Genomic DNA, 19924 nt, shown 5'->3' on the forward strand with positions numbered 1-19924 from the left:
CTCGCCTTATGTTCGTTTGGTATCCGATGTCTCGTGCTAACATGCAGGATTCCGTCAATCCTAAGCCCCTCATGGTGGGCATTGCAGAGGAGCCCCGTCGACAATGAGCATTGTAAGCTTGCTGCCAGAGAAGAAGGATACAAGCACTCGCCTCGCCACGCTGCCATCCACAAACTTCACCTACATCTGCATCAACAAGTACAACACATAGGACCTAGCTGCTGGGAGAACACATAGAAGATGCGGTGAAACCGCTACCAGCTACCTACCATCCACCGCCGAGCTCGACCAGCAACCCCGCTATCTCAAGGCGACGCCTCCAACAAGGGAGTGCCGCCGCCCAAACCGAAGATTTGAGTTTTCATCCGAGATAGGTAGGTCATGGATGAAGGGAATAGACCTCTTTGTCGCCTTCAAGAAGGAGAACAACGCCGACAACATCGTCGACGTAGTGATCGCCACCGTCGGCTAAGAGTTCCCTCCAGTCGAGAGCCCCTCTTCCGACAACATGTTCATCTGACTATATGCCCCCCGAGCCGATTCTGCCAAATGACTGCAGATATCGGCTTTTATGGTTTAGTCAGGGCACTGCACTTGCACGTCGGCTTCGTAAAGATTTCATGCTGACTTTCATCTGCCGATGTGGCCGCTGCCCAGTAGATCGTTGCTGAACATAAGCAGAATATGTGCTGAATGTGTGGTGAACATAATTTTGGCCGATTGCTGGAATCGGCCTCCATATCCATTGGAGCGCTGACTGAAGGTTCTGTAATGCTCCTTCATAATTATAGAGCCGATCACAAGGATCAGCCTCGCCTTGTTTGCTCACTGGTGTGTTCTTGCTACTCGGTCAGGCTGGATAAAACCAACCCAACCTCTGACTTTATGCGCTTGCCGTCGTCCACCTTGAGTGCATCGTAGACTCGTGGAGCACTAAGCTCTGTCGGAAGGACGAGCACCATGTTTGTGCCAGCCGATGTTTCATCATCGGCTTTCCTTTGTTTGGGACGCCACTCCATTTTCCGTGGACGACCCTCTTCATCCAGGGTTCGCTGAACCTTTGCAGCCAAATCAGGCCGTGCCTTCCTTAGCGTATGCAAGTATAACCTTTCGGCTTCCTCCAGGCCGCGCAATCGCTGAACCCTGCGTTTTTGTGAACGGCTGAGTCCGTCAGGGCACCACCTTGGACGGTGGTACCTATCTTCTTCCTCTGGTCCCTCGTCTTCGGAATCCTCAAGATCTGCCCACCGAGGGGACTCAGCACGCTTGCTCTGTGGCGGGAGAGGCCCTAAGCGCTCGAACACAGACACGTTGGCTGCCTCCTTCTTCTTCTTGTTGCATTCTGGGCAATTGCCGATTGTGGGCAATCGGCTCATTCCTGAATCCCAGCAGTGTCTGAAGAAAGGGCAGTCCCAGTGTCTGGCGTTGTCATCTTGCTCCCTTGACCTGTCCGTGGCACGGCGCTCGTGCTCCTCCTCATCGCGATCATGCCGACGATGTCTTCTGGCTTCTCTAGCCAGACGATCTCCTTCATCATCATAGTTGGACCGTCGGCGTTGGTCATACTGATTCACATATTTGTTGAGGAGATGATCAGAGAGAGGTCGTTGATATCTTATGTTCTTCACTTCTCCCTCTGTGACGTAGCGCTTGCCATCATGATGGAGCCGATCGCGTGGAGCGGCCTCCTCTGTGTCCTTGCTATGAGAGCAGCTGCCCTCATCTCCATCTTTGCCAGAGTGGTTCCCAGGTCCTACCATGTTGATGCTGAACGAGGGACCTGGCTGGCAACCCTCAGGGTAGGTGACTTCTACCATGTTATCGGCGGGGAAGGGTTGGGTGTCGACCTTCATGGCGTACTGGTTGAAAATTAGACGCCCCTTCTCTATCGCCGCTTGGATGTGCTGACGCCACACCCTGCAGTCGTTGGTGGCATGGGAGAGCGAGTTGTGCCATTTGCAGTATGGCTTTCCGTTCAGCTCTTGCGCCGTGGGGAACTTGAGACCTTCAGAAATCGTCAACTGTTTCTCCTGGAGCAGGAGGTCGAAGATTTGTTCAGTCTTGGTCACGTCAAAATCAAATCCCCTGGGCGGCCCTGGTGGCTTTACCCATTTGCAGGACACGGGGGTTCCTCCCCGAGTCCACTCAGCCACTGCTACTTCTTGGTCTCCCGCAGGAACTTCGTCTTCCTCTGCATCGACCAGGACTACTGCACGCTTGAACTTGTCTTGGTACAGGTCCGGGTGGCGCTGTTCATATGCTGATAGTTTCTGAACCATGTGCGCCAGCGAGGGATAATCTGCTTGGGAGGCCATGTCCTTGAGCTGTGTTGCAAGGCCAGCTACTGCCAACTCGACTGCTTCCTTTTCAGTTATACGAACCGAATAACATCGGTTCCTAAGATTCCTGAAGCGCTGGATGTACTCTGTCACCGTTTCTCCGCGCTTCTGACGTAGTTGTGCTAGATCGGCAATGCTAGACTCGGAAGCTTCTGAATGGTATTGCATATGGAACTGTTCTTCCAATTGCTTCCAAGACCGGATGGAGTTTGCTGGCAAAGAGGTGTACCATCCGAAAGCCGATCCCGTGAGGGACTGTGAAAAGAACCTCACGCGTAGCTGATCCGACACTGAAGCCGGTCCTAGTTGCGCCAAATATCGGCCGACGTGCTCGATGGAGCTGGAGCCATCTGATCCACTGAATTTGGAGAAGTCAGGGAGCCGATATTTAGGTGGCAGCGGGATCATCTCGTACTCGTCGGGGTACGGCTTGGAATAGCCGATTGCCCTTCTTTTCGGCACCATGCCGAACTGGTCTCTCAGTATGGTACTGATCTGATCCGCTGTGCTGGCTGCAGGAGTTGCACTCTGAAGATTCGCCGGGGTGGCGTACTTAGCCAGCCATGTTTGCTTTTCCAGCTCTGAGCCAACTGCAGGAGCTGGGCTCTGGAGTTTCGTCGGGGTGGCGTACTTAGTTAGCCACGTCTGCTTCTCAAGCTCTGTCGCTGACGTTCCTCCTGTTTTCACCGGAGCCCCTGATGTTGTGGCCTGGTTTGAGAGTGCCCAGTTGCCACAATCTGGCACATACGTGCACGCGTATCCTTGAGGGATCTCCTTAGGCGCCTCAGCCAAGAACTGGTAGTCACTAGGGTCACCACCGATCTTGTAGACGACGAATGCCGGTGTAGCCGGCACTTCAGCTGGTGCTGCCAACGCATATGGCAGCGGTGGACGGGACTGGAGTGGCAACTCTCCTTGATGCGTCCCGAGAGCTGGTCCTGACGACGAGTACTGGTGGCTCATGATCTCCTGGATCACGCGCAAAGCGACACGCTCCAACACGTTGACCAGGTTTTCAGAGTGGCGGTGTAGCGAGTGAGCCACCAAGTAGTTGATCTCCTGCCGCAGGCCCCTGGTGCGTTCCTCCGACGGGGCAGAGAGGTCTATCCCATCAAGTGCACCTTGCGGTGAGAATCCCTTCCATCTGATGCCATGGGAACGGGTTCTCTGAAAAGAGCCGATGAGGTCGGCTTCGAGGGTGACCTTGATCTCGTCATATCTCTTCTTGAGCTCGTCAGGCAGCTCCTCGTAGGTGACTGGCGTGCCGTCCGCCATCTCAGATGTAGATGGCGATGTGGTTGATGTAGATGATTGTCCCACCGAGCGTGCCAGAATGTGTTGACTGCCAAAACCCACCGGCGGGCAGCGACGGTCAACACGGTAGAGCCGGGAAGAGCCTAGAGCTGCGGCTGGCTGAGACCCCTCCGAGCGACGGCCCGCAATGCTCTTCTGGTCACACGTCCGATGCGAAGTGCAAGGGCGTGCCACCTGACCTATACCTGGTCAGGAAGGTGATGGGGATGCCTCGCTTAGTTTCCTGCATGGCATACACGTAAACATTAAATACGAGCCTCGATCGGCTCTCAGGTTATCCTGTGAATCAGCTCAAAGAGCCGATCCACCCATGATTCGTACGGGGTGCACGAATATATGGTGATCCTGCTTGATCAAGATAAAGGTAATGAGATCTACGACGATTTAGGGTTTTCACCGCATAATCGGATCATCCTACTCCAGGTTGGGCCTCGCGGCCACGCACGGTGATCGTAAGCCGATCCTAAACAAGGCCTAAAAACCAACATGAAGTTGATCCTCGGAACATCCTGTTTAGGACTTGCGAACGACACCCTACGTGCCGCTGGATCCTCCCCCCCTTTGTAAGGCCTAACTATTGCAGATATTAAACTAATCCTTGCAGAACAAGGAGCAATCGTAACGGATCAGATCTACTAAATAATGATCAAGCGGGGTGCCGCCCCCACACCTGAGATAGGTGTGAGGGCGGCTAGATATGCAAGGGTTGCACTACATAAGCATGTTATACGAAGAACTATGCTAACCCTAACACATCTATGATAACTACGTTGCTCGCCATCAAAGACGCTTCAGTACGAGCAACGCATGAACAACGTGGAGCTTGTGCTGCCTAGATCGCAAGATGCGATCTAGGCAGCATGTCGCTTACCTGATAGAAACCCTCGAGACGAAGGAGTTGGCGATGCGCCGAGATTGGTTTGTTTGGGTTGAACATGAGTTGTTGTTTATTTCATAAACCCTAGATACATATTTATAGTCCAGGGGACTTTCTAACGTGGGAATATCCCCACCGTGTACGAGACAAACTCTAACTTTTAATCTACGATACAATCTACTATAATTAAAGATACACGGGCAAACTAGCCCAAATTCTCCGTGCAAGGCCGCTTCAGAGATCTTCCACGTGTAATCTTCCAAGCCCATCTCTCTAACGGCCCACCTCCTGATATTACCAAAATCTGGTGATAACAGTGGTATGTTACATACCGGTGGCAACTTTCGCACCTTAGAAAAAAAATCGTAGACGGACCGGCCTAATAGACGACCCCAGCCCAATCTAGTAGTCCAAGCCCAACATCTGCCGATCGTAGAGGGCAAGGGAAGAGTCGTATCCTCGTTCTTCCGTGACTGAGAGAGGTTCTGCCGCCGTTCTGTTCCCCAACTCCGGCGCCACCGCCGCCTCGCCACCTCCGGTCGGCATGACTTATGTAGATCTACCCCTGTCTGTCGTCCCCTTCCCCAATACTATCCTGGTGATGGCGGCCTTGGCCCTTGGCCTCAACGTTGATCCAAGATCGACGGCGCCGTCCTCGTCGCTCGCCAAGGCGGCTAACCACACCACGCGGTTTCGGGAGCAGGCGTGGCTGTCATCGCGAAACGCTGCCTGTGCCCTCTCGACCGTGGTGCAGGAGGTGGGAGGAGGCCGACGAAGTGTTGCTTGGAGGTGGGAGTAGGTCCATGAAGAAGACACTGACATGCTCCATGTAAGTTCTTGCCAATCACGCATTGTTTTGTGGTGGGTTGCGCATTTGAAATTTACTAAAACAACATGAACAAATGGAGTGAAATCTCTTGCCAATCATGATCGATAAGTCCACTGCATCCTTTTTGTAATTGTTGGGCATTTATGAAAAGCATTTCATCAGTTTGGGCTGCTAGAAGAGCGACAACTGCTGCGTATGAATGGCATTAGTGCACAAGATACCTACTAATGCCATTCATACGCATCAGTTTTGTATTAATAATTGTCTAAGATTACTGCTGGGTAATAAAAGAAACCAAGACTAGCAGGCCGAGTTGTGTTTGAGCTATGAATCACATATCCTTAATCATATGACTGGACTACAAAAAGGAATGTTTGCCATTGATAACCAGTAGGGAGAAAATTATAATAATCCATGTTCGTCTGCCTCAGTTTTTCTTTTATTATTACTTTTGTACAAGAATGATACTGCATCTGCATTGCCAGTGTTTGGTCCTTCGCAGTAATTCTCATCGCCCTGCGGTGTCGCATGGTGCTTGTGCTGGGGAGCACCACGGCACCCCGGGGAGGAGGGGTCCCCCAGCTACGCTGAGCCCACCACCTACGACCTGGTAAGAAACTAAGCATGTTATTTTATCTAGGATCCTTTCCGTTGTGTGATTATGGGAGCATGAGTAGTAACATTTGTTAGTCGAATTTCCAGAGGTGATGATTGGGAACTAAAACTGGTAGTTCTTCAGCTAAAAAATGGATCTTTTTCCCTTCCTAGCTAGTGTTCATCACTTGCTAATTACATGTGTGGCGGTTCGTTCGCCTATCCATCAGCTGCACCATGCGTTCTCTCGCCGCGAATACCATGAAAACCATCAACCTTAGGTGTCGGAGTCGGTCATTCCTATACTCCTTCACCGGGCCGGTGATAACCATGACTGTCTCACTAAGTTATCAATTTCTAACAATTAGTTAATTAACTCGTACTCAAATTAATACCTAGATAATCTAATATATATTAATATGTGTAGATGATGACTCCTTGTTACCAATTGTGTATTTGTAACATTTGATTAAAATGGTTGCTACGTTTTAAAAAAATTGCAATGATAACCAGGTCACAGGCAGGGAAACTTTTTTTTTTGCGGGTCAGGCAGGGAAACTTAGTGTTGAACAACTACTATTAATTATGGTGAATTTTCATCGTTTGTAATGGAGTATATATCATTTTGTAGAATTGAAGATTGGTTTTTAGATCTGTGCCTGGTTGTTTTGATATGTTGTTAAAAAGCCAAAATATATGCATACAAAAAAAACACACATGCATATAGTCGGGGGATTTGCACATTTGCCACACTTTTTTTCGCACTTTGCATATTTGCCACACCATGTGTCACTGACATGTGGTGGTCATAGGGCAAATATGCAATAAAAAATGTAAAGTGTGGCAAATGTGCAAATATTCCGCATATAGTCATGGCAGATGGACTAGTTATTTTTCTGTGTGAGAGAGTAGATGTAATTTACGTAGATTCAACAAGCTAGCAGCTCCTTCACATGCCTTGCTTGATCGAGTCATCTTAATGGTGTAGCTACCACATTGATCAAACCGAGGAGTCGAGGAGTAATTTCGAACAGATGACTCTCCAATCTCCAGCCAATTAATCGCGTTGAAATTTGAGAAAAATAGAATCGTGTTGAATTCAGCCCACCCCGAGCGGCGAGCGCTCCGTCTCCTGCCACTGAGATCACGCGAACCTCCTCGACTTCGGCCATGGCTCCCGAAGATCCAGCGGCCTGAGGCTTAGCCTCATCACATTCCCATTCCGTGTGCCACCCACCCCAATCCCCTTCCTCGCGCGACCCCCTCCTCTCCCCAATCCAAGCTCTTACCTCGCTGCGGCCCTGACCAGCAAAGGGCGGCCGACGGCAAGCCTTCCAAGCGGCAAAGGACGACTACCGAGATCTTCAAGGCATGCCATCATCTTCCCCCACCTACTGCTCTTGCAGGAACCCCTAGCATCGGGCCTGCCGGCCGGCCTCGCGTCACTGCGGTTGTGTGTGCGTGGGGGAAGACAATCGATGGTGAAGGTGCAGTCATGGAGGAACTCGTGGCGGCGAGGCGGAAGTTGGCGCTGTCCATGGAGTCGTTCAAGACCACGATTTGACGAATCCCAGAGTTTTCTCAGGGAACTCGTCAACAGCTACACCAAAGGCATACGAGGGGCGACGCCCGCCAAGTTGATGTTGTTTGGCTTTGGCCTCGACATTGGCGACGTTGAGGTTGTGGCCGCATCTCTGCCGCCGAGCCTCACATCCACGACCATCCTGGTTCTTGCTGGGGTCTTGATCACCGCCCTCAAGCCGGAAGCGTTGACGCCCACCACCTGTTCGACACAGGTCCTGGCCAGCATCGTCAATGCCATGAGTGCCAAGCTGAACCACTGTACAGTTCCTGCACTCACGTCAAGTGGCATACAAGAGGTTGTGAACCCTAGGGTGCAACATAAGGCATCATTCATTCCTGCACATGAGGTGCTCGGGGAAATATTCGTGCAGACCGGCACTGTTGTTATTGTTGCTAGAAGCATTGGCGACTCAGCAACACGAACCAGGCGTGAACCAGTCCAGGTCCAGCTGCACAAAGGCATCAAATACAACCATGTTCGTGACTCTCCGTGACTATGGGTGAGCACAACCTCGTTCTGGCAGCGCTGGCCTCCTTGGGCTATTGGTACTTCCGACATCAATCTGGAGCAATAGAAGGATCTGCTACTCCTCTCATCTGCGAGCAACTACGATGCCAGGGACTGGCTGCTAATGATTGACCCCCTTCCGCGACAAAGAGGATCAAACGTATCAACATGAAAGGCAGGTTTGCGTATTGCTGATCTTGTGCCCATTTTCCCCCTTTATCCGTGCGTGGTACAGTACGCCTTATTTATGGCTGCTATACGACTATTCCCAGTTGTAACTTGCTAATATGTCATGAAAAGGAATATGATCCACATAAAGCTAGCAATTAAGCATTATGCGATAGAATATAAATTTTATGTCATTGGAACTTAGATATTAAAAAATAAGATGTTTTTTTACGTGAAGTGATAGTTGAACGGATGTCGTTGTAGTCACTACAAATATACTGAATTATTGAGTAGTCATTAAGTGCAAGGGCGCATCTACTCACGAAAATGCTTGGGGTTATATTTGTATCAGCCACCTGTGCTTCCACCTTCATGATTTAGCGAGTCCCTATAACATGATGGCGTAACTGGCATGGTTCTATCATCTTCCCGATATGCTATCATTATTGTTAACTTCCTTTGCTAGATGATATAATGCTTTTTCACAGAATCTAGTAATATTTTAAAGTAGAAATTGTATTTTGTAATGACACAATGTACCATGGTTAGGATCTGTGCAATCTAGGACTTGAGAGAGCATACGAACACTACTATTCCATTTCCCCATAAAGTCCAGAATTTCTTAATGTATGTAAGAAAATAAATTAGTTGGTAATCCATAACATTTTGTGTTTTCCAGTTTGATTTTGAGGGTTTGTAAAATTCATCTCGCTAATCATGCGATGGTTTTTTTTGTTATACTTACAGAATGTATTGAAAGCTACACACTTAAGCCAAGTTGAGTTAAGCTATCTATCTTAAATTCCATGGTCCACTATTCTTTTAGATGTGTACGAGAGTTTAATTTAGAAAGAAGGAAGCTTGGTTTCTTTCATTTAATGGGCATGCTATTTGGCATGTGATTTGTATTTCCCCCATCCATCTTCTGTGTCTTCAGTTCATGTTCATCGTATACTTGTCATGTAATAGAGTATCCTGGAGTTTGTTGGACCAACAATTGCTAAATGAAACACAAATGCTCCAGTTGGAATTTAGAGCTGCTACTGTGTTGGACTCCTGGTAGTAGCTGGAACCTTTGTACCTACTGTCGTAGCATGCTTCATTTCAAACTTTGGCTTAACCCATGATAAATAAAAAACTTAATAACTAGTTTGATTTGTAACATAAATTTTTTTTATTGTCTTAGCTTGACGATAGTTTCAATGGTATTTCTGAGACGTACTTGATTAAAAGTTGTGTGAGCTTGTATTCTCAATGTGTGGTAGATGAGTTCACAGCTAGATGCACTTATCTTACATGATGCATGGAATGTGAACAGGGCAACATGTGTTTCTGAATGATGGCTATCCGTACCTGCACCTGGAACTTACGGAACCAGAAGAGGCTGATCATCTCCACCTGTGATGCTTAGGATTGTACTGAAGCTAGGTGACACATGTTCTCTTGCTTGTAGTTATTTTCATGAAACATGAATAGATGGTACTAAACTTGATCAATTTATCTGTCAAATGATCATGTCTATACCTAGCTTGGTTCATTTTAGCTCTCTCCTTGTTGTACACTTTACTCGATTTAAACAAGTAACCAGATCACTCAAACACACGGTAATCAGATCTATTACATGCTTCTCGAAATGTTTTCCTTAGCGTAATTCCTTGATCTTTTCTTATTTGACATTATAATCAATCCTCAGTTTTTTGTTTTGGTAGAGCTTTGTCATAGCATAGAGGATTTTCTGCACCAATAGTTACTTTTTTAGTTGTTGGCCATTGGATTACATGAATGTTATTGATGTCGAGGGAGCAAGCAATTTTTAGTCGTATGACCTCAAATCTGTCTGGAGAATACGAGTTGTTGTGTTGTTCGGTAAATATATCTTCACTTTGCTACTCCTTGATGAGCATCTATCATATTCAATTGCGACCTTTCTCAATAAATTAATCAATGTTTTCTTGTTCTCTGTGTCTTGTGCTTAAATTTCTCATGACGTATGTGGTATGGTATTGTCACAAAATCTTTTCATGCACAAGAATATATTTCTATTGTGCTATCTAGGAAAGTATAGATTGAAATATTATTTCCTTTAATTGTATGGGATTGGTTTAGAACAATGTAACATACACTTTGTCACGAGAATAGAGCTTTCTGCGTTGCAGAATATGTGTGCACATTATCATCCAGTTGTTTATTGTGCTTCTTGTTGATTCTTTTTTTGGTTGACGTTCAGAGAAGATTGTTATTCGATTTATTTTGTCATGTTACCATAGGGTTAGTCTCTTTACGCCCCTCGGAAATTGTCTTTCTCGCTAAATTAGCAGCTTCTTAGATTCAAGTTTTTTTCTGTTCATGTGCTCATTGATTCCTTCTGTGCTGCAATTATACCCCGTGGTAGTCTCTTTGTACCAATGAACTGATGGCCCCTATTTAAACCATGGTGATGAGTTAGTTACTAAGAATTTGACAGGTAGTTTAGGCTATTAGTGGTCCTGGTGGTAGTATTTAGTACCGGTAAGCCTTAACTTGTTGTTATGTTGTTTTAAATATGACTGGTTGGTATTGTGTGGTACTGATATTTGAGAGCATTAAAGTGTAATTTCCATCCTAGTGCTGCATTGTTTGTATATTTCCCGTGTCTATTACTACTTACATGGAAGTATCGTGCCTAGAAGTGAATGTATTATACTTTATAAAATACCTATCAGTATGTAGTTACCGCTATAGAGTTGTGTATGTATAGAGCTTGCTATTGTAGTCTACATTGTTCCACTTGACAACATATATACTTTGTTTACACTGATCTGACCTTGTGTGCATGGAATTCTTTTGGAAGTGATGAGTAACCCTGTCAATGGGACTTGCTCTGTTTCTGGTACTTTTTTCGAGAAAACGCAAAGGACCTTTGCGTCTTATTTCATTGAAAAGATAGGGTTTTTACAAGCCTCCTAGGAGGTGGGTTACAAAGGAGTCTAAGAGAATTCTAATGGACGTCCCATGTCGTCGGCAGGGCATATCGAAGGCCTAAGGCACCGGCTTTAGCCCAAAGGGACACTTCTTCCTTGATCTTGATCATCAGGTTATTGATAAAGGGGGGAGTGCCCTCAAAACACACACTCATTTTGGTGTTTCTAGAGCATCCAAGGCATTAGCAGTGCCGTCGACCCGAGACCCTTGCAGAGGTGTTTGGGCGTTGCAAGATTTGCACTCGATAGCCAGGTGAAGATGGATTCGTCGGTGCCCTGCGGCGGCAAGATAGGCGCAGCCAGGCCAAAGCATCATACCAGATTTGCTTGGTGAATGGGCATTTGATGAGCAAGTGGCGCATGGTTTTAGGCGCTTGGTCACATAGTAGGCATCGAGGATGGTGTTGCAGGCCTCTTCTAGCAAGCCTGTAGGTTGTTTAACAGTGGTCTTGGAAGGCAAGCCAGTGGAGGAATTTGACGCGTGGGGGCACCCGGGTCTTTCGGATGTGTTCCCAAGCCGGGCAAGTCATTGAGCCTTGGAATGTGGAGAGGTGGGCGGAGCGAGCGGAGTAGCTGCCATTAGATGTCCATTTCCGGATTAGCTTGTGTGCGGGGCGCTGGTTAGCTGTGCGCCCTCGATTTTGTGACATGGCATCAGGTACTGTCCAATCTCGCGCAGGCAAAGGATATCGTGAACGTCGCGAGCCCAGTTGTGCCCGAACAGGCCATCTGTTTCTGGTACTATTGGTGTCAAAATGCATGTTGTTATGCATCTGACGCACCTCATGTTTGTTGATTTGAGATTAGGAATAGACTTTATACCTATAAGGAGCTTTTTAAGTTCTCTACCTATATGTAATGGAAATCAGCTATTAGCCTTTTATTCAGTTTCTATGTAGTCTGTTCCGTCAGTTTCTTGATTCTCAAATATTAACTGAACAAATTGGGCATTGCTATAGTGTGGAGCTGATCTGGGCTAGATCCAAGTGTCAAAGTTGGGTTGCCTTTTTGTGCTTCAACACAATGCTGCATAAGATGAATTCGATCTGCATAATTGATGCCTCTGTTGCTGCCCTAAAACTGTTGCCTAATTGTTGCCTTGGAAATCGTTTCTAGCAATATTAATTTCTTGTCTTAATGAGAATTTCATACTCACTTGTACTTGTGATATTTTGGAGGTTAATCTGTTTTTGTTTGTTGTCGTTATGGACGAGCTGAGCTTCTTCAACCTGTGGTAGTCGCTGGAGTACATGGAGCAGCAGTTGGGTGTTGTGGCATTAGAGAAGGGGGGGAGTTGTAGCTGATGCGATGCAGCAGCAGCAACACAGAAGAAGTGGAGCTGTAGCTCGCCTCTTCTTCGACTCCATGGTTTAGGTGAGTATCTACTTCTCCCATTGTCTCCTCTACATGCTCTATGATAGTGCATATTTATACTGGCTTAGGAAAAGTTGATTAAACGGTACGCCTAGGCTGGTATGCCTAGTATTGATTGTTGTGGTCGATGACATCATTTAGGTTTATTATGGTAGCTACAGGCTCTCTTGGTTATGGATATAATGGCTAGTATCTGTTAAATATTGACTTGCTATGATTGAGTCTATAATATTAGGTTTGTGATCTGCGATTCTTTGGTTATTAGCATAATTTCTCTTTTTTATTTGCCAAATTAAGAGGCCATGATGGCCTTCACCGCTTGAAATTATTAGTGTTTTATTTGTCGGTGATACTATACACTACTTACACAACATCAACAATACTCATAGTTAGTCATGATATGCTAACAAATGAGAGCAAAATGTATCTCTTTGAATTTACGATAGCATGCGGTACTTGCGGTTTCTTGCCATGCATTTTCCGTTGCTCCTTTTGTCGCAAGGATCATGTTTGGTCTAGAAGGCTAAAATTATTTTAGCTATTGGCCGTGGTAAAATACAGAAGCTGTAACTATTTTACGACTAGCTGGAAGTGCTTTCAACTTGGTGCGCTTGCGACCAATATCTATAGTGGCAGCTTATTGAACACATTGCATTGAAGGTGGCTAATAAATTAGATGTTACTTTGTAGTTGCGTACTGACCAATAGAGAAGACATGCCATGATATATAATTCTTTCATTTGTTGTATGTTGAATGAAGAGTTGACTATTAATTGATTGTTTTGTGATGGATTGATAGATTCTCTGCCCCTTTCTTCTTTTAGAATGTCTCTAAGCTATGCATGGACCAGTAGTAGAGTGGAGTGAGAATGACTTTTATATGGTCCATATGATGAACTTGTGCACCAGGCTTATTACCTGTAGTATTACCTATATGCATTTGAAGTTTTGAACTCTGTCTATCACTTGTCCGTTAGTCGTTTAGAAACATGGTTTATCTGTACTAGTATCCATAGTTTTGACGGAGTTCTTTTTTTTCACAACCAAAACTTCCATTCCTGATTTTTTGTTTAGCAACATAGATTCCAGCCTCATAGTTTCGTGGATAGTTTCATTGTTACCAGCGCAACGTTTTAGTTGTAGGAGAGCTTAGCATGACTAATGTTTGGAGAGTATAATCAACAGTTTGCAACTAAATGATGATTTTATTTGAAAATTGAAACATATGCTCTTGGGTGTGGCTGATGGCTGCGTATCATTTATTTTCTCGTGGTGATTCCTGGATTTGCGTCTAGTAGTGCTAGTGTATAATTGTGTGAGTTGCTATATCTTGTTTTATCTATATATATTATGCCAAACTATGGTTATGATGCAACAGGTTGTACCTCCTTAGAAATGTCTGCTAAGTGGCACCTATCTTTGCATGATGGTCTTGGAGGTGCCCTCCAGTATGGTAGCTAGTTAAGTAAGTCTGGAATATTTCAATGAAGTTGTTTTCCTGTAGTATAAACGTTGCCTTCTTTTGATTGATAAATAGAAGAATATATAAGGGTATCTTGATTGTTGTGTTTGATTTAGAAACTAATATTCTACGCAGAGAGAATATTATTGTTGACACTAGTTGTTGTCACTTGTTCATTTACTTAGATGCTACTAACAATTGAGTGAATTAGTTTCAGCTCAACCCAGATTTTGATTTAACTTGGGCTTGACCTAAGTTTGAGTTGTTATTCAATAGCTGATTTTGGTATTTGCTATCTTGTCAGTGGTTGCACTTGTTGGAGCTAAACTGGACTTGAATGATCCAAGCGGTTATGCTCTATCTTGTCCGTAGATTTCAAACTGTTTTTTTGCTAGTAATACTCCAACATCTCCTATGCAAGAATTTTTATCCTTGTTGATTACAATATTAGAATTTCACCATCATTGTATTTTTTATGTATGGTCCCTTCTAATGATGGTAAACTACAGTTTGATAATAAGCCATAAATACATGTTTTCCTGTTAGTTTGATGAAGTATTAGTGATAGTAGGATAATGTAAGTTTTGACTAGCCATGCATACATGTTTTCCTGTTAGTAGCATAAAAGTACACATCTTGCATGTTCTGTGATTTTGCACGATGCTTGTTCCAAAATTGGATGCCATGTCCTAATCGTCAAGGACAAGGAGGTATAGACACGTGTCTTGTATCGGCTTGATTTGAAGGCAAGCTGGTCTTGGTGAGTGCGTCGTCTGCTTGTATCAGTGGTGGGTTTGAGTGGGCTTAGTCCCGTGGTGTCTTGTTGTATGGTTTTCGCCCGGTTTTCTCCTAAAAACGGTGCACTTTCTCCTTAATTAATGGTTGAGGCAAAGCTTTTGCCTCCGTTTCAAAAAGGAGGTATAGACTACTATAGTTTTTACCATATGTTTTCTAATTTCGTATTTGTGGACTTTGTCTCTCTTCTCACGTATATGACGTATTTTTCTTGTCTGTTGTCATGCAGGTGACGTACGAGCCGCCGAGCCTTGTTCAACCAACCAATGCTAGTCGAGGGTGACACTGGAGGGGTACACTGGGCATCAACTCTTTCATGGCGACCAGTCGTGAAGGGAGAAGTGGATCGGAGGTGGCTAGGATGGAGTGGGCCATGGCCGCTGGCTCCCTTTGGCCGGTTAGGTACTGGTGAGCTTTAGGTGGACTAATACTGTGGGTCCTCCTTATCTCTTTGCTCCGAGCGATAAGGCGGGCGACCGGGAAGGTTCTCGTTCCTCGCTCCGCCGCGGCCAAGTCCGGCGGTTCCCTCGCCCTCCGCCGGCCACTTCGGCGGCGGGAGGGTGGGGGAACCCTGGTGCTTCGGTCTCGGCGTGTAGATAGTAGGAGTGTGTCGGGCGCCGCGGCTCGGATGGGGACGATGGTGGCGCGTCGGCGAATAAGGTGGCCTCGATTCTCCTCTTCTCGTTGCTCTTCCTTGGGAGGGCGGCGAGGAATCGACGGGCTTTTCGTGTCTAGCTGTGGTCGGTGAGGCGGCGGCGGTGACCACGGTATGGACTTTTGTCCTCCGGCTTCATCCCTGCCACGGCGATGTCCGCTCCCTCGTCTCCGTGAAGCTGGTGAGGTTGGCTCCAGGTTCAGGAGCCTGTACAGGAGCGGGCTTAGGTCTTGCGGAAGCTCGCCGGCGATGACATCAAAGAAGATGGTGGCTTCTACTTCAGCGCGTAGGGCCTTCGTGGCCCCTTTCTTGGAGGACTTCCGGCTGCTGGCCTTTGCAAAGCTCCCCGGAGCGATGATGGCGGCGGCGTGTCTCCGGTGCGCGGTGTTGGCAGCGGCGGCTGTCTTTCCCCTAGTTTTTCTTGTATTTTTCTTGTTTGTTGGGGGTGTCTCGTACCGGTGTATTTTCTTAATAGATCTGGGTCTTGCATAAAAAAAAATACTGTGGGTCCTCGATGCGTGGCCCGGATCATTTCATCTTAGGTTATCGGTGCTAGATCAATTGTCCTAGAGCATCTATCTTATGTTGCCGATTATATTTTGCTAATTGTTTTGCGGTTTGTGTTTGTCTCCATAAGACAAACCACATGGTCACATTTTGTGTTACACGGTGTTGAATGGCATGAGCTAAACTGTGGTTGAATTCTAAATTTAAAATAGCACAAAAGTTGAGATTCTTCTGCAGATTATTATTTATAATTCTGAGAGAAACATCAAATTTCCTGTCAAAAATTCCTTACATTAGGTGGTCTAGTGGCCTGGCTACAAGCATGGTTCGCAGCAAGTTAACTTGAATCTTCCGCATTTTCTTTGTTCCATCCGAAAATAAATTGAAAAGGTCCATTTTTCAATATTTTTCAAGGTAAATACTCAAATGAAGTTCTAGAATAAAGCGTCTAAAATCTTTCAAAAATAAGGTTGGTTTTCATGTTGACAGTTGATGTTTACCACGTAACCAGGTTTCTACGAAAATGATCAACCAATCTGTATGGAGATTATTATCGGCCTGAGGCAACTTCAGTGGGTGACACGATGCTGCAAGCAAGACCTACGCAAACGTTGACGATGACGCCTGTGTCCGCAACTCATTGGCACTTCCGCTGGCCAGATTAATGAGGGATCCAATGGATACTTGCATTGAGTTGTCTCTTAGGAAAAAGAGATACAATAGTCTGTTTGCATGTTCTGTAGTTAAGATTACCTTTCCAGTTCCCCGTGCTACCACCAGCCAGCTCCACAATCAGTGGAATCAATTGGACTGATTTTCGATGGAGCAATTAAAGGGCCCCACAAATTTTTTTTTTATCGAAAAAATGCATCATTCACCACGGGGCATTGTATTGATTAACAAGATCCACACCCAATTCAGCGACCCGTGGGACACTTCATCTGAACCGATCCATCATATGCATCGCCTCCGGCTAGTACCTCCCACTCTCTGTTTCAACCTCCATTAGCTCTATATATACACGTTACTAAGCACACACCGCGTGCGGATTTCGCGTGTGACTATGACTTAGACTTTGACTTTGTCGAGGAGAGAAGAGGAGATGGAGCACTATGCCGGTCAACTTGGGCGTGAGGGCGAGGCTTGGTCCATTCATCTCAATCTATTAGTCGAGCGGCGCGTCGTTCGTCAGCGGCCGCCGGCCGGAGACCATGAGACCATGAGGTATGTATGTATGTTCTTTGGCTTGGTTTGGCCCCTTGCGGATCTCTTCTGGTAGCATGCATAGGCTTGGTTCCTTCTGTGTGCACCCCTTGGAACTCGATTGGTTTTGCTTTCTAATCCATCCATCCACGCATTGCTAGCAGCAGGAGACGACGCGGGAGTTGTCGAGCTCCCATCTCCCTACCCTGTTTCATGCTTCAATGGCACCGACCGCCACACAGTGATGTGTGGGAATAATTCTATGGCACATTTGTCAGAACACACCACCTGGCTAAAAAGGGAAAACTTTCTACTTTGTCTTCAAAACTAGTCCACAGGGCAAAAGTGTAAAACTTTCCGTCTTAGGCTGATGGTGTGTCCTGGCAAATGTGTCACAAAATTGTAATGGTACCTGGCAAATACATAATCGTGCAGTGTATTTCAGCAAATACCAGAAAATAACGGTATCATGTAGCAAATTTTCCCTTATTTTTATAATTCCTTTTACAGTAGCATTTCTAGCTTGTTCAGATGTGGTGAAGGAGCGCATGCAAGCCTGGTCGCGGTGTGCATAGGGCTTCGAGAGGGTGAGTCTGGAGCATGACGGTGCCAGAGCTGGCGGCCATGTCGACGTCTTCATCCCCAACCCTTTTCCAGTCGAAGCGCTGGATGAGCGTGCCAAGAACCAGGCCCAAGATCAGCCAAGCAGGAGTAAGGGTTTTACCTCATTGAGGGCACCGAACCTGGGTAAATCTCGCCTTATGTTCGTTTGGTATCCGATGTCTCGTGCTAACATGCAGGATTCCGTCAATCCTAAGCCCCTCATGGTGGGCATTGCAGAGGAGCCCCGTCGACAATGAGCATTGTAAGCTTGCTGCCAGAGAAGAAGGATACAAGCACTCGCCTCGCCACGCTGCCATCCACAAACTTCACCTACATCTGCATCAACAAGTACAACACATAGGACCTAGCTGCTGGGAGAACACATAGAAGATGCGGTGAAACCGCTACCAGCTACCTACCATCCACCGCCGAGCTCGACTCAAAGCAACCCCCGCTATCTCAAGGCGACGCCTCCAACAAGGGAGTGCCGCCGCCCAAACCGAAGATTTGAGTTTTCATCCGAGATAGGTAGGTCATGGATGAAGGGAATAGACCTCTTTGTCGCCTTCAAGAAGGAGAACAACGCCGACAACATCGTCGACGTAGTGATCGCCACCGTCGGCTAAGAGTTCCCTCCAGTCGAGAGCCCCTCTTCCGACAACATGTTCATCTGACTATATGCCCCCCGAGCCGATTCTGCCAAATGACTGCAGATATCGGCTTTTATGGTTTAGTCAGGGCACTGCACTTGCACGTCGGCTTCGTAAAGATTTCATGCTGACTTTCATCTGCCGATGTGGCCGCTGCCCAGTAGATCGTTGCTGAACATAAGCAGAATATGTGCTGAATGTGTGGTGAACATAATTTTGGCCGATTGCTGGAATCGGCCTCCATATCCATTGGAGCGCTGACTGAAGGTTACGTAATGCTCCTTCATAATTATAGAGCCGATCACAAGGATCAGCCTCGCCTTGTTTGCTCACCGGTGTGTTCTTGCTACTCGGTCAGGCTGGATAAAACCAACCCAACCTCTGACTTTATGCGCTTGCCGTCGTCCACCTTGAGTGCATCGTAGACTCGTGGAGCACTAAGCTCTGTCGGAAGGACGAGCACCATGTTTGTGCCAGCCGATGTTTCATCATCGGCTTTCCTTTGTTTGGGACGCCACTCCATTTTCCGTGGACGACCCTCTTCATCCAGGGTTCGCTGAACCTTTGCAGCCAAATCAGGCCGTGCCTTCCTTAGCGTATGCAAGTATAACCTTTCGGCTTCCTCCAGGCCGCGCAATCGCTGAACCCTGCGTTTTTGTGAACGGCTGAGTCCGTCAGGGCTCCTGCTTGGACGGTGGTACCTATCTTCTTCCTCTGGTCCCTCGTCTTCGGAATCCTCAAGATCTGCCCACCGAGGGGACTCAGCACGCTTGCTCTGTGGCGGGAGAGGCCCTAAGCGCTCGAACACAGACACGTTGGCTGCCTCCTTCTTCTTCTTGTTGCATTCTGGGCAATTGCCGATTGTGGGCAATCGGCTCATTCCTGAATCCCAGCAGTTGTACGAAGAAAGGGCAGTCCGGTGTCCGGCGTTGTCATCTTGCTCCCTTGACCTGTCCGTGGCACGGCGCTCGTGCTCCTCCTCATCGCGATCATGCCGACGATGTCTTCGGCTTCTCTAGCCGGACGATCTCCTTCATCATCATAGTTGGACCGTCGGCGTTGGTCATGCTGATTCACATATTTGTTGAGGAGATGATCGGAGAGAGGTTGTTGATATCTTATGTTCTTCACTTCTCCTCTGCGTGACGTAGCGCTTGCCATCATGATGGAGCCGATCGCGTGGAGCGGCCTCCTCTGTGTCCTTGCTATGAGAGCAGCTGCCCTCATCTCCATCTTTGCCGAGTGGTTCCCGAGTCCTACCATGTTGATGCTGAACGAGGGACCTGGCTGGCAACCCTCAGGGTAGGTGACTTCTACCATGTTATCGGCGGGGAAGGGTTGGGTGTCGACCTTCATGGCGTACTGGTTGAAAATTAGACGCCCCTTCTCTATCGCCGCTTGGATGTGCTGACGCCACACCTGCGATCGTTGGTGGCATGGGAGAGCGAGTTGTGCCATTTGCAGTATGGCTTTCCGTTCAGCTCTTGCGCCGTGGGGAACTT

This window comes from Lolium perenne, chromosome 2 (genome assembly GCF_019359855.2).
Source record: "Lolium perenne isolate Kyuss_39 chromosome 2, Kyuss_2.0, whole genome shotgun sequence".
Classification (NCBI taxonomy): domain Eukaryota; kingdom Viridiplantae; phylum Streptophyta; class Magnoliopsida; order Poales; family Poaceae; genus Lolium; species Lolium perenne.